Raw genomic sequence first — 11994 nt, forward strand, 5'->3', positions numbered from 1 at the left:
AAAAAAAATTAATTCAATTCATCTTGTATAAGGCCTAGGAAGTGGAAAAACGCAATCCTGATGTATAAAAATACAACTGCGTGAAACACACAGGCGTATCAAAATGCAACTGCGTGAAACGCACAGGTGTATAAAAATACAACTGCGTGAAACACACAGTAGTATGAAACTTCAAATACACAGCCGTATGAAAATTCGGCTGCGTGAAACACACAAACTTCACGCATGCGTGGAGTGTATGGAGTGTACGGGAGTGATTCACGCAAGGGTGCGTATAGTCACGGCCAATTTTAAAATATTTCATAATTCGAGAAGACATTCACCTGATATTTTATTTTAAAATGATAGTGAAGTAGAAATTTTTTTGTAGCGGGAATTTCCCAATTTTCATTAACTTTTACGTGAAAATCAATATTGCCCAATCAATACTACCAAATTCCCTTGAATTTTCAGGGAATTTCATTAAAATTCTCGGAAATCCCTGTTTCAAGGGAACATTTCCCAATTTTCCTGATTTTTCATCAATTTTCTCGAAATATTTAAACAAAATTTACAGTTTCCACTGTTTTTTCCTTGAAATTATCAATTTTTAATGACGAAATTCCTTCAGTGGCAAATTGTCAACAGCGTGAAATAATTCAACATAAATAAATACCTTCCACTGAATTCTGCAACTAATTATGAATTATCAATTATAAAATTCCATGAAATTTCAGTGAAACTATAACAAATACCACTTAATTATCAATTAATTGATATTTCAAGTATACATTCACCTGAATTTTCTTCATTTCTCTTAATTTACATGAAATAACTGACTTAAAATGGAAATTTTTAATTGATTTTTCCCTCAACTTGTCAATTATCAAAGCCGTCATTCCTCAATAATCCAGTAAAGCCATAATGCGACAAAGATATCCAATTGCCTCGTAAATTTCCGCCGAAATTCTCACCAGTGGTACGAAGTATGACCTATGCACCCGAATGACGTCCTGACAACGTGATTTTTACGTGATTCCCATGAAACTTTGTGCGCACCTTTTTTCTCTCCGCGTGTAACTCGCAGGTCCATCCTTATTAATCTACCATTTCACTCCAGTGTATTTGTACTCTCGCTCGAATAACACGGAGTCAGAGAGCCAAGGTAGTTGTACAGATAATATCGAGTGGGAGAGAAGGCGCGTTGAAACACGATAGGACGAGAAAAGCAACTCGTAACTCTAACCAAAATGACCGACAGTGGCGATAGCTGGGTTTTGAGTATCTACCGTGGTCGGTCATTCGACAGCGCATGGATATGGATATGGGTTGAGCTTTAAAAACACGGCGCACGGTCTCTCGTTTGAGGGCACTGTGTACACATATACACCCACATGGAGGAGTTATAGGGCATGGCTGAGAGCAGCCGACCGAGTGTGCACAGTGGCCGACACACTTTTTTAAAATTAGTAAAACGACGCGGTCATTGAAAAAAAAATGATAGAACAGGAATGGAAAAAAAAGTGGAAGGAGGAAAAAAGGAGAGAGCGCGAGCGTTGGGGTGGAAAAAAACTCGATGAGGCTGCGGCGTGCAGCGTATGGAGCGCACAGACGGGGCAAAACAGGGGAGAGGGTAGGGGGGTTCGTGTATTGGTATTGCGTTGGACGCGAGAGAATTAATTGGCCATATTTAGATGGACAATCGAATTTTCCGGAGGGGTGTGAGGGCTTTTTGAATATCACGCATCGACTCGGGCGACTCGCCCCTCGTGCGTGCCATTGCGTGTGCGAATCGTTATTGCTTGTGCACAGTAGCCGGGATTATCTCGTTGAAAATATGTATTGCGGGAGGGGTTTATGTTGAATGCGCTTTCACGCCTCGGAAGCCGTTTAACGGCGGAAAAATGGTGCGGGGATTTTGGGTTATAAGCTTGCTGACAAGTGTATGGGTCAAGTAATGATATGTAGTGTAGGTGTGGGGGAAAATTAAACAGTGAGAAAAAAAGGTGCATTTTTTGGGATATATCCGGCATTGTGATCCTTAATTTTTAGATATCTATTCCTATTTTTCAGAAATCTTCATTTATTTATTTGAGGGGTTCAATCACTCACATTTACGGATAACATTGAGAATGTTTTGGATTATGTCACTCGAAGTTAGTGACAGAGTGATTTGATTTTTGAATTTTAATATAGAAACTAGTGCCTTCAAGACGAGTCGATTTACGACATTAAAAACAAAAATGTCACTGAAATTTTGGAGAGCGTTTAATTTATTTGGAAGACGAACAAATAAATTCACTGACGGCATTATTTCTTCAGTTATTTACTTGGGGGATTCAATCGCTCACATTCAGGGATCAAATTCGGAATATTTTGGATTATGTCACTCGAAGTTATTGACAAAATCACATGATTTTAGAATTTTACTATAGAAACTAGTGGTTAATTTTTTGGAAGGCAGTAATTTATTCTTTAATCGGCAATTTAAGATTAAAATTGAAATCTCATGGATGAACAGGTAATAATTTTCATAAGTGATAGTTTCAGCTAGAATTCAAATAAATTTAACTAGTTTCGGGTTAAAATACGCCAAATATTTCACAACTTCCACGAATTTTCATTTAAACATAATTATTCAGTATCAAATTGAGATGAATTTTCAATGTATTCAAAATTGAAGAATTTATTCGCCCGGGTTTTCCTAATTTTTACTCATTTTCACTGCATAATTGAACTGAAATTTACATTTCGCATGGATTTACCCACCGAAATGTAATTTTTTAACATCAAGTTTTCGAAATTTGGAAATTCGAAACTTAAAAATATTCGACACGTGTATTCAAAATTTTCAACTCTTCATCACGATTATTTCTTGCCTGTAATGCATCTTCCCTGCGAAATCCAAATCTCCCCCATGTCCCTTCTCAACCGCCAGCATTCGCAAACATTCCATGAACTCCGACTATCATTTCACTCATCCGCCCAAAAGAACCCCCGAGACTGCAACCATCAATTTTACTCCGGAAATAAAAAAGAATTCCGCACGAACCCCAAAGTCTCAACTCCACAAGAATCAATTTTTTCACTCAAAAATAATCACTCCCAACCCGAATTACCTGCAACCCAAATAAAATTCTCCAACAGCGTAAATTTCCGGGAATAAAACAAACTTTTTTAAGGTGAAACTCCTGAAATGGTAAAAACCGAGCATAAACCGAAAAACTTCTCGAAATCTTTTTCCCCCACGATCAATTAATTCCAACCTGACCAGCCCTTCCTTTTTCTCAAGACTTTACGATATAAGGGATTTCACCCCCAAACCTCACTATTGACTCCCATTTTATGATTTCCCACAGATGAAGCAAGAATGATCGGCAAGTCAGAATGTGCGATTGCAAAATATTAAGAAACTCAGTAGAATGGTTAGAACTGCAATCAGCATTTACAACCTGACCCAAAAGTTTTGTTCACCACATTTGCCATATATAGAATGAGATACCTATGTATAACTTTGCGCCAGCTATTCCTATAAGAGGTAAAACTCACTCGTTCTATCTCGGGTCACCCCCAATGCGACTGACTTCAACTACATACGAGAAGAGAGCTCCCCCACAGCGAACACCAACGGTGCTTTATTATCATATGTTTTTACTCGCTGCGCCATTCCCATCGAGGACACCCACCATCTTAGTTTTATTCCCCTCCCCTGCGCCCCCCACCCCTCCTCGGCAACCCCTCGCCGAACTGCCGTCATTCCCCCGCCCCCACTTCATATTTTTTTACTCTTCATCCTCTCCTCTTCATCATATTCCTTTTCTTATATTCGCTGAAGTGGAGTATATATTCACCGCACAACTACCCATACCACCGAGGAGCGCATCGCGAAGCAGTGTGTGCGCGTGCTCACTGCTGCTGGTAAACTAGTCCCCAGGATCGTAAGGAAATCGTAAGGAAATTACTCACGCCGTTGGCTTTTCTCCATCAAACGGGCACAGCTTCAATCGATATTCAGAACAATTTCACCGAGGCACTGCGAAACGCTTCGGTTGAAACTTTTTACGTGATAGCAAAAAAATCGAAGCGAAGGAATTAGTGATACAAGAAATTATGGGATGGAAGGAGAAATAAAAGTGATTGGAAAATGAAAAATGGGGAGGCTCAAGTTTTCTCGGGTTGTGTCTGCAGACTTCATCATTGAATCAAGAAGTAGTCCGAGGGTAATCTACTTATGTGTTGTAATGAACCTGTGTTACGAATTTCATGTTTTAGTTTGACTTCCCTCAGGGCTTAAGAAACGCAACTCAAATTTTATTTGCATCAAGGAAGAGTCGAAATGACTTCTTAACGGAACGTTCGCAATATTTTTATGAGAATACTTCAGCCGTATGTAAATATCCATCTGTCATATTCGAAGATTTGCGAATAACTAAAAATAATGGAATAAAAAAAGAAAGAAGTGATTGAAAAATGAAAAAATGAAGGTGGCTAAAGTTTTCTCGGGTTGTGTCTGCAGACTTCATCATTGAATCAAGATATAGTACGAGGGTAATCTACTTGCAATGTTGTAATGAACCTGTGTTATGAATTTCATGTTTTTATTTGACTTCCCTCAGACCCTTTGAAATTCAACTCAAGTTTTATTCGAATTGAAGAAGAGTGGAAATGACTTCTTAAGGAACCGCTCGCAATATTTTTATTGAAACAGTGCAACCGTGTATGAAAATCCGTTTGTCATATTCGAATATTTGCGAATAACTAAAAATAATGGAGTAGAAGAAGAAATAAGTGATTGAAAGATGAAAAAATGAAGGTGGCTCAAGTTTTCCCGGGTTGTGTCTGCAGACTTCATCATTGAATCAAAAAGTAGTCCGAGGGTAATCTACTTACAGCGTTATAAACCTGTGTTACGAATCTCATGTTTTAATTTGACTTCCCTCAGACCTTTTGAAATTCAACTCAAGTTTTATTCGAATTGAAGAAGAGTGGAAATGACTTCTTAACGGACCGTTCGCAATATTTTTATAGAAATAGTTCAACCGTATATGAAAATCCGTTTGTCATATTCGAATATTTGCGAATAACTAAAAATAATGGAATACAAAACGAAATAAGTGATTGAAAAATGAAAAAATGTCAGAGATTCAAGTTTTCCTGGCTTTTGTCTGCAGACTTCATTATTGAATCAAGAAGTAGTACGAGGTTAATCTACTTACAGTGTTGTAATCACCCTGTATAACGAATTTCATGTTTTAATTTGACTTCCCCCAGACCTTTTGAAACGCAACTCAAATATTCTCTTTATTCGCGCTGTGGAAAAGTCGAAATGATTTTTTAACGAACCATTCGCAATATTTTTCTTCAAACACTTCAACCACACATAAAAATCCGGGTGTCACACTCGAATATTTGGGAATAACTGAAAATAAAACTGAAGGATATAGTGAGAGGAGGACCTATCGGATGAAGAAAGAAATGAAAGTGATTGAAAAATAGAACAATCTTCAAAGTTCAAGTTTCCCGGTTTGCGTCTGCAGATTTCATCATTAAATCAAGAAGTAGTATGAGGCTAATCCACTTACAGAGTTGTAACGAACCCGTGTAACGAATTTCATGTTTAAATTTGACTTCCCTCAGGCCTTTGGAAACTCAACTCAAGTTTTCTCGCATCAAGGAACAGTCGAAATGATTTTTTAACCGACCATTCGCAATATTTCTCTACAAACACTTCATCTGCATATAAAAATCCATCTGCCACACTCGAATATTTGCGAATAACTGAAAATCAAACTGAAGCATGTAGTTAGAGGAGGAATTATAGGATGGAAAATGAAATGAAAGTGGTTGAAAACTAGAAAAATACTGAAAGTTCAAGTTTTCCCAGCCAGTGTCTGCAGACGTCATCATTAAATCAAGAAGTAGTATGAGGTTAATCTACTTACAGCGTTGTAATGAACCTGTGTAACGAATTTCATGTTTTAATTTGACTTCCCTCAGGCCTTTTGAAACTCATATTTCTCTAACATCAAGGAAAAGTGGAAATGATTTTTTAATGGACCGTTCGCTATATTTCTCAACAAACACTTCAACTGTACATAAAAATCCGTCTGTCACATTGGAATATTTGCGACTAACTAAAAATAAAACTCAAGGATGTAGTGACGCAAGGAATTATGAGAGAAAACAAGAAATAAAACTGGTTAAAAAATAGAGAAATATTCAGAATTGAAGCTTTCCCCGGGTTTTGCCTGCAAACTTCATCATTAAATCAAGAAACAGTACTAGGTTATAATCTACTCACAGTCGAATTTCACTTCCCCCCGGCCCTTTGAAGCTCAACTCATTTTTCATGTACATAGAGAAGAGGTCGACAGGATTTTTTAACGAACCCTTCACAATATTTTTCCATAAATAAACCAACCAAATTCTCAAATCCTTCCATCACGTGCGAATATTTCTTCACAATACAAATGAAGATGACAGAATTAGTGATACAAAAACTGAAAAGCTGAAAGAAGAATAAAAAATATTTGAAAAACAAAAAAATCTCGAGAATTGAAGGTATTCCGACTTTCTCCAGTCACCCTCATCATTAAATCCCGATATAAAACCAGAATATAATCTGCCTTTACTGTTGTAATAAATCCGTCCAGCGATTTTCATGTTTAAATTTGACCCCCTTCAATCCCTCTGAAGCTCAACTCAATTTTCATGTTGACAAAAAAATGTCGAAAAGATTTTTTAACGCACCCTTATCTCCGAATACGCTAACCAAACAAAAAAATCTGCCCCCCTATATTTATCCTCATGAATATTAGAGTATTCCGAAGCATAGAAATTCTCTTTCATCTTCCGTTTTAACATAATGAATGAAGCCAACGTGAATGCCGTTGATGCCATTAAGGCCATGTAGATCATACGTAGTCCATGTTTATTACGATCAACTCGTCTGCGTCCAGACTGACGTTGAAAGGGGTTCACAGGCGGCCGAGAGGGAGGTAAAACTTACTCGTGTGACTCTAAACCACCGCGCTAACTACTAATGGAAAAGCCAGCGACGCGACACTATCATATTCGCTGAGCGTGACCATTGTCTTTTGTCCCACGTCCCCCCAAAACTATGCAGACTTGACCTCCCCCTTCGCCTAGCCAACCTCATCCTCACCTCTCTCTTCGCCTTTGCAAGTTGTCCAGCAATAAATATGTTATTAAAATTACCATAACACGGCCAGCAGTAAAACGCTACATTTTGCAGTTAATTTTACCCGTTATCTTGGTAATAATCTCGTTTACGCCTGGTGCAGTTAACCCTTTTGGATAGGAAGCTAGGAGGGTAAGGAGATATGGGAGCAGTTGGGGTATTCTCTATGGCTTGGTAGTTACCAGCGGCCACGGGCAGGGGCCGGAGGGGGGAAGGGAGCTGTACTCCTATGGCACCCGGATCTCCACCCACCTACCAGTGTCATAGACCATGGTGCATTAATATAAGCGGCTTACACGGTGAAAATACACCAAGAGGTATTATACACTGTCGTAGCATGAGGCCACCGGTACAGGCGACATCATCCCTCGCACCACTTTTGTGTCCTTCCCACCTTGATTCCTTCGGAGCATGACGAAGGCTCCCGCCCGCCCCCTCCTGTCGCACCGAATTGATGCCATGAGACAGAGACAATACATACCTGAGCCACTGCAATTATTCAATCGCCGTTGAATTCATTTCCCAGCAGCGCGGAAATTAAACGCTCAATATTACTCACAACTCGCTCAATATTACTCAATATCACTCACAACGCGTTGCAGCCCACCGGTCTGCTTCTATCAATATCTCCATGAGTTATCTCCCTCAGTTTTGTCCCTCCGCTCCCCCATGACGGTGGAAATAATCCACAACGGCTTTTAAATCACCAGTAACGAGTTGTCATTCCCCAACAAATAGGTATATTGCTAACGGTTGTGTCAAAGCATCCAATAAAGAAATTCCGAGTTATAACCGCCATAGACTGCTAACCGTCTTGCCTCGTTATCGCATTCGATTGGTGTAGAGTATATACCTATATACCGAAGCCAGGATTGATGAATCGCCAATTCCCTCTCTTGCGCCTTCTTTCGTTGAGTTTCTTTTTTACCTCTTAGTTTCTCAATTCATCTCATCTCTCTTTCTCTATCTACCACATTTTCCTCTACCCCTCCGCCCACCGATTGAAGGGACTTTTCTGGAGACCCTGATGTTGGCCAAATCCAAAGCGATTTCATCCTATCCTTATAGGTACCACCGCAAAGATTCGCCTCATCGGCTCCTTCCGCTTATCCCGTTTGGATCGTTGAATTTTTCAGGTAAGCGGCAACTGCACTGAGATTTTATACCGCTGACACGCCGCCTTTTTTATCATCCTTATTTCTCCTTCAAGCTATCATCTGACATTGCTGGTATAATTAATGAATCCATTCCACATCTGCCTTTTTCAAAACCCACTTCCCTCATCCTCAGCGGTGGTCGGATAACGAATGGCCCGTTTACTGATGGTAGGGGAGGAAGAAAAAAGTGGAGAATGAAAATTGGAGTTGAGGAGAGTCATTTTTTTTCTTTGCGCAAAAGCGATTGGACTGTGTGCAGAAGAATGTGAGCCGAGGCATGACGATACACGATTTTGCCAATTCGTGACCCACCGTAATGTTGTTTTTTCTTCCTCCCTCGCTTTGGCACACTGGCTTCATCGGTCGTCAAAAAAATCGATCTGTAATGTGTTTGTGTCCAACGAGAGAGACTCCACGCGCAGCATTCCCCCTGAGCATAAGTTATCCGAAACATCTTTTCGGTTGGACGTCTCAGGGCAGCAAGTTGTAAAGATATACCCCCATCCAGACTGCACCAGTGATGTGGGTTGAATGTCAGTCTCGTCTGGCGGCTTTTATCTTGAAAGAATTATTCTTACTCAAGACACGAGGCATTGCAAACCCTAGGTAAGAAGATAGGTTCACGGTACTTTTTTGTTCTTCAAATATATATATACCTGGAAGCGATATTCATGAATTCTTCGTGGAAGCGGAATATCCACTTGTACGAATAAAGGAGAGAATAGTCGGTGTCCCGGAAATAAGTCGATTCCCTCTTTTCTCCTGTTCCTTCGAGCAGTATTTGGTGTTCTTCTGGCGGATTGGCCCCGCAAGCACTACGTCGGGGAGGGGTTTTTGCTCCTGGGTTGAATTTACCTCCGGCAAAAGAGAGAGAGAGAGAGAGAGATGGTGGCGAGACCAACGAGAGAACGGGTTCAGCTTACACATACAGAGAGATCTACCGAAGAAAAATAAAATAAACGCGTGTGAGTGGGACACGGAGGGATGCACGGAAGCAGAGAATTGTGTGTTGTGTGATGTCGTATTACCACTGGATGGAGCGGGGTAGATCCTTTCTGCTCTGTGTGTTGGAATAAGAGAACAAGGTTTGGTATAACGTCGACGGTGTTTGCCTTGTATTAAATTTCGAGATTTATCGCGTCAATAACCGCCCATTAATTTATGACTTGGCGCGCACAACGCGTTGACTGTTGTCCGTTGTTTCCGCGGTGTCGAGAGGGGTAGGCGATGGCGAAAGTGAGGGAGATGTTTCATGCGGGTGTGTATGTACACCAGTTGAAAATGGCAAGGGGGCATGTGCATAGCTTGGGTAACACGAAGTATACGGGGATATTGTGCGGATGCAGAAGGCAGAGCACCCAGAGCTACCTGTATACTCCGGCTATGGTTGACTTGGAAGGTGGCTTCGGTTGTTTAAATACGTGTGTATGGACGAACAAACGGGACAACGGGAGTAGACGACGGCATATGCCAGTGGCGTGTTCACCCACCTAACTTGTATTGACCATTACTCAACATTATCCACCGCCTCTCGAGTCGCAGCCGTTGATGCATACAGGTAAAGCACCTATACGTCAACGCGTTATGCTTGACTCAGTGTATGTAGTACCTATTATATATAGTTCAGGTGGTTATGAGGATGAGAGTGAGAGGGTGACGGACGTTGGAGTGAGGGCATTGAGAAAATGGGAGCTTTCACGTCTTTGAAACGGCCCTGTTCAGGGATTTGATTGATCGCACTAATTATACCCGGCACCCAACTTGCCTTCACGGGAAAATACGTAAATACACGTGTGCATGTACTTATCAATTAAATATAATACATTCTCGATAACAAAGTTTTCAACTGCTGGGATTGATCTCATCTTAATGGTCACGAGAATATAATTAGCTGGATCTCGTGAATCATAATTTAACGAGAGGAGGGGTGGGTAACGAGTTGGTTGAGGGAGGTGGAAAAAAGGGTACAGCTAGACAAAGTGTACCTTCCCGCTGCTTTTTTTTCCCCGCCCTCGAATGTATCCCTGGCACAGAGAGGAGAGCAAACTCAGGGGACGGGGGAGTTTTCTCCTCCCCCTCTGCACTGTGGCAAAAAGATTCTTGTCAAGGAAGGAGAAAAGAAGTGGAGGAAGAAGCCCGGAGCCTTGTGTGGCAAGGAGAAGTCGAGAAGTGGAAATACTCGGGGGCGCACAGAGCTCGAGAATTGTAACTCTAACCTAGATGGTCGCCAGCTTCTTGCCCCCCTTGCCACTGGCTATCGATTACTTAGCTCGAGCCAGCAAGTCAGCCAAGTCAGCCCTCTACACTCTCTGAACGGGGGGGTTTATTCTATCCTCGTGCACCAAGTTGTCGTGTCAGTGGTGGGTTTTCACCATCGATCTGTCGTGCAAACCCCCGAATTTATACATAGAAATTAGAAACTTAATTGAAACATTCTTTGCTCTTGTTCTTCTACGTACTATCCTTGACATATCTCTCTGAATTCTCTGTCTCCCGTTTTGCTATATCAATACTCATGTGTATGTACACGAGTCGCTTGTCAGCTGTTTGCCGAAAGGGGCAGTGCCCTCTTAAAGCCGAAAGTACGACATATACACAACGCTTGAAAAATTTAATCCTGTTTATGTTGCAGTGACTGCAGAGTTGTGAGAGATCCACAGACCCTAAAGTCCAAGGGATATGGTTTCGTCTCGTTCGTGAAAAAAGCGGTGAGTTCAATATCCACGTATGATAAGGAAAAAGTAAATAACAAAAATCCGTATTGAATGATTTTTTTTTTCACCCCCCATCGATGTATATATACGACCTATCCCACGATGCGGCAACTGTACGCTGTACCTATATATAAAATATGAAGAAGCCAATATTGACGGAGGTATAAACGTGTGAAAGATGACAGGATGGATAAGGCGGGGGATGAAATGGGCGGTTGGGAAGAAAGGAAACCGAGGGAGTTGGTGAGACCTGAGGCAGAGAGAAACAGGTGTATGTGTGGGCCAGGAGGGTTTCATCCAATATCAATTTTCAACGTCCGCGAGTAGCGCCGTGTGAAGCAATAACCGTAAGATAATGTGACGCTCGCTCTTCTCGCGTCCCCTTGCCCCCGCGAAGAAAAAAATATGAAACTCCCTGCGCCTGTAGGGGTAATGTTGGACGCCCAACGCTCACACGGAGATGAGACTCGGGAATCCCTCGGGGGAATGGAGGAGTCTCGATGATCGAGCCAACGATCCATTCCATTCGGCTACCGTCGCCTCCCCAGCCCTCCCCCCAGTTATTTCTCCCTCATTTTTCTCTCTTTTGCCTCGAATAGGCACAGGGTATTCCACGCTGAGACGAACCGAATTTTTTTTCCGTTGCTTTTCACACCGGGTTATGTCGGCTTATCTCACGTGCTCCACTGTTTTTCGTTCTGCAATTTTACTTGTTATCCAATGCTGTAAATGTATATAGGGAGTTGAGGCTATGGCAGTTGTGTGTCGTCCGAACCGCACTCACTGGCCTGATGGTATGGGAGCCGAAAATCCACGACGTAAATCACTGCGAAGACAGATAGTAACGGGGCCAGGTGAGGAAGGAGGCTTTTCCCACGCTCGGACGTTATATGGGCAACGGTGGATACTCCGTTGAGGAGGCACTAGAAGAGGATGGCGGGGG

The 11994-nt window shown here is 41.6% G+C and overlaps 1 protein-coding gene across 1 annotated transcript in view; it reads left to right on the forward strand.

Moving 5' to 3' along the window:
- The window catches only part of LOC107038664 (nucleolysin TIAR), an 80416-nt gene that overhangs the window by 35183 nt on the left and 33239 nt on the right, over positions 1–11994 (forward strand). Inside the window, exon 2 of the mRNA XM_015257888.1 lies at positions 10970–11045. The gene's annotated coding sequence lies outside the window, so the exon portion shown is untranslated. The remainder of the gene's footprint in view (positions 1–10969; positions 11046–11994) is intronic.

Source organism: Diachasma alloeum, unplaced genomic scaffold, assembly GCF_001412515.2.
Source record: "Diachasma alloeum isolate Michigan unplaced genomic scaffold, Dall2.0 Dall_scaffold_00286, whole genome shotgun sequence".
Classification (NCBI taxonomy): domain Eukaryota; kingdom Metazoa; phylum Arthropoda; class Insecta; order Hymenoptera; family Braconidae; genus Diachasma; species Diachasma alloeum.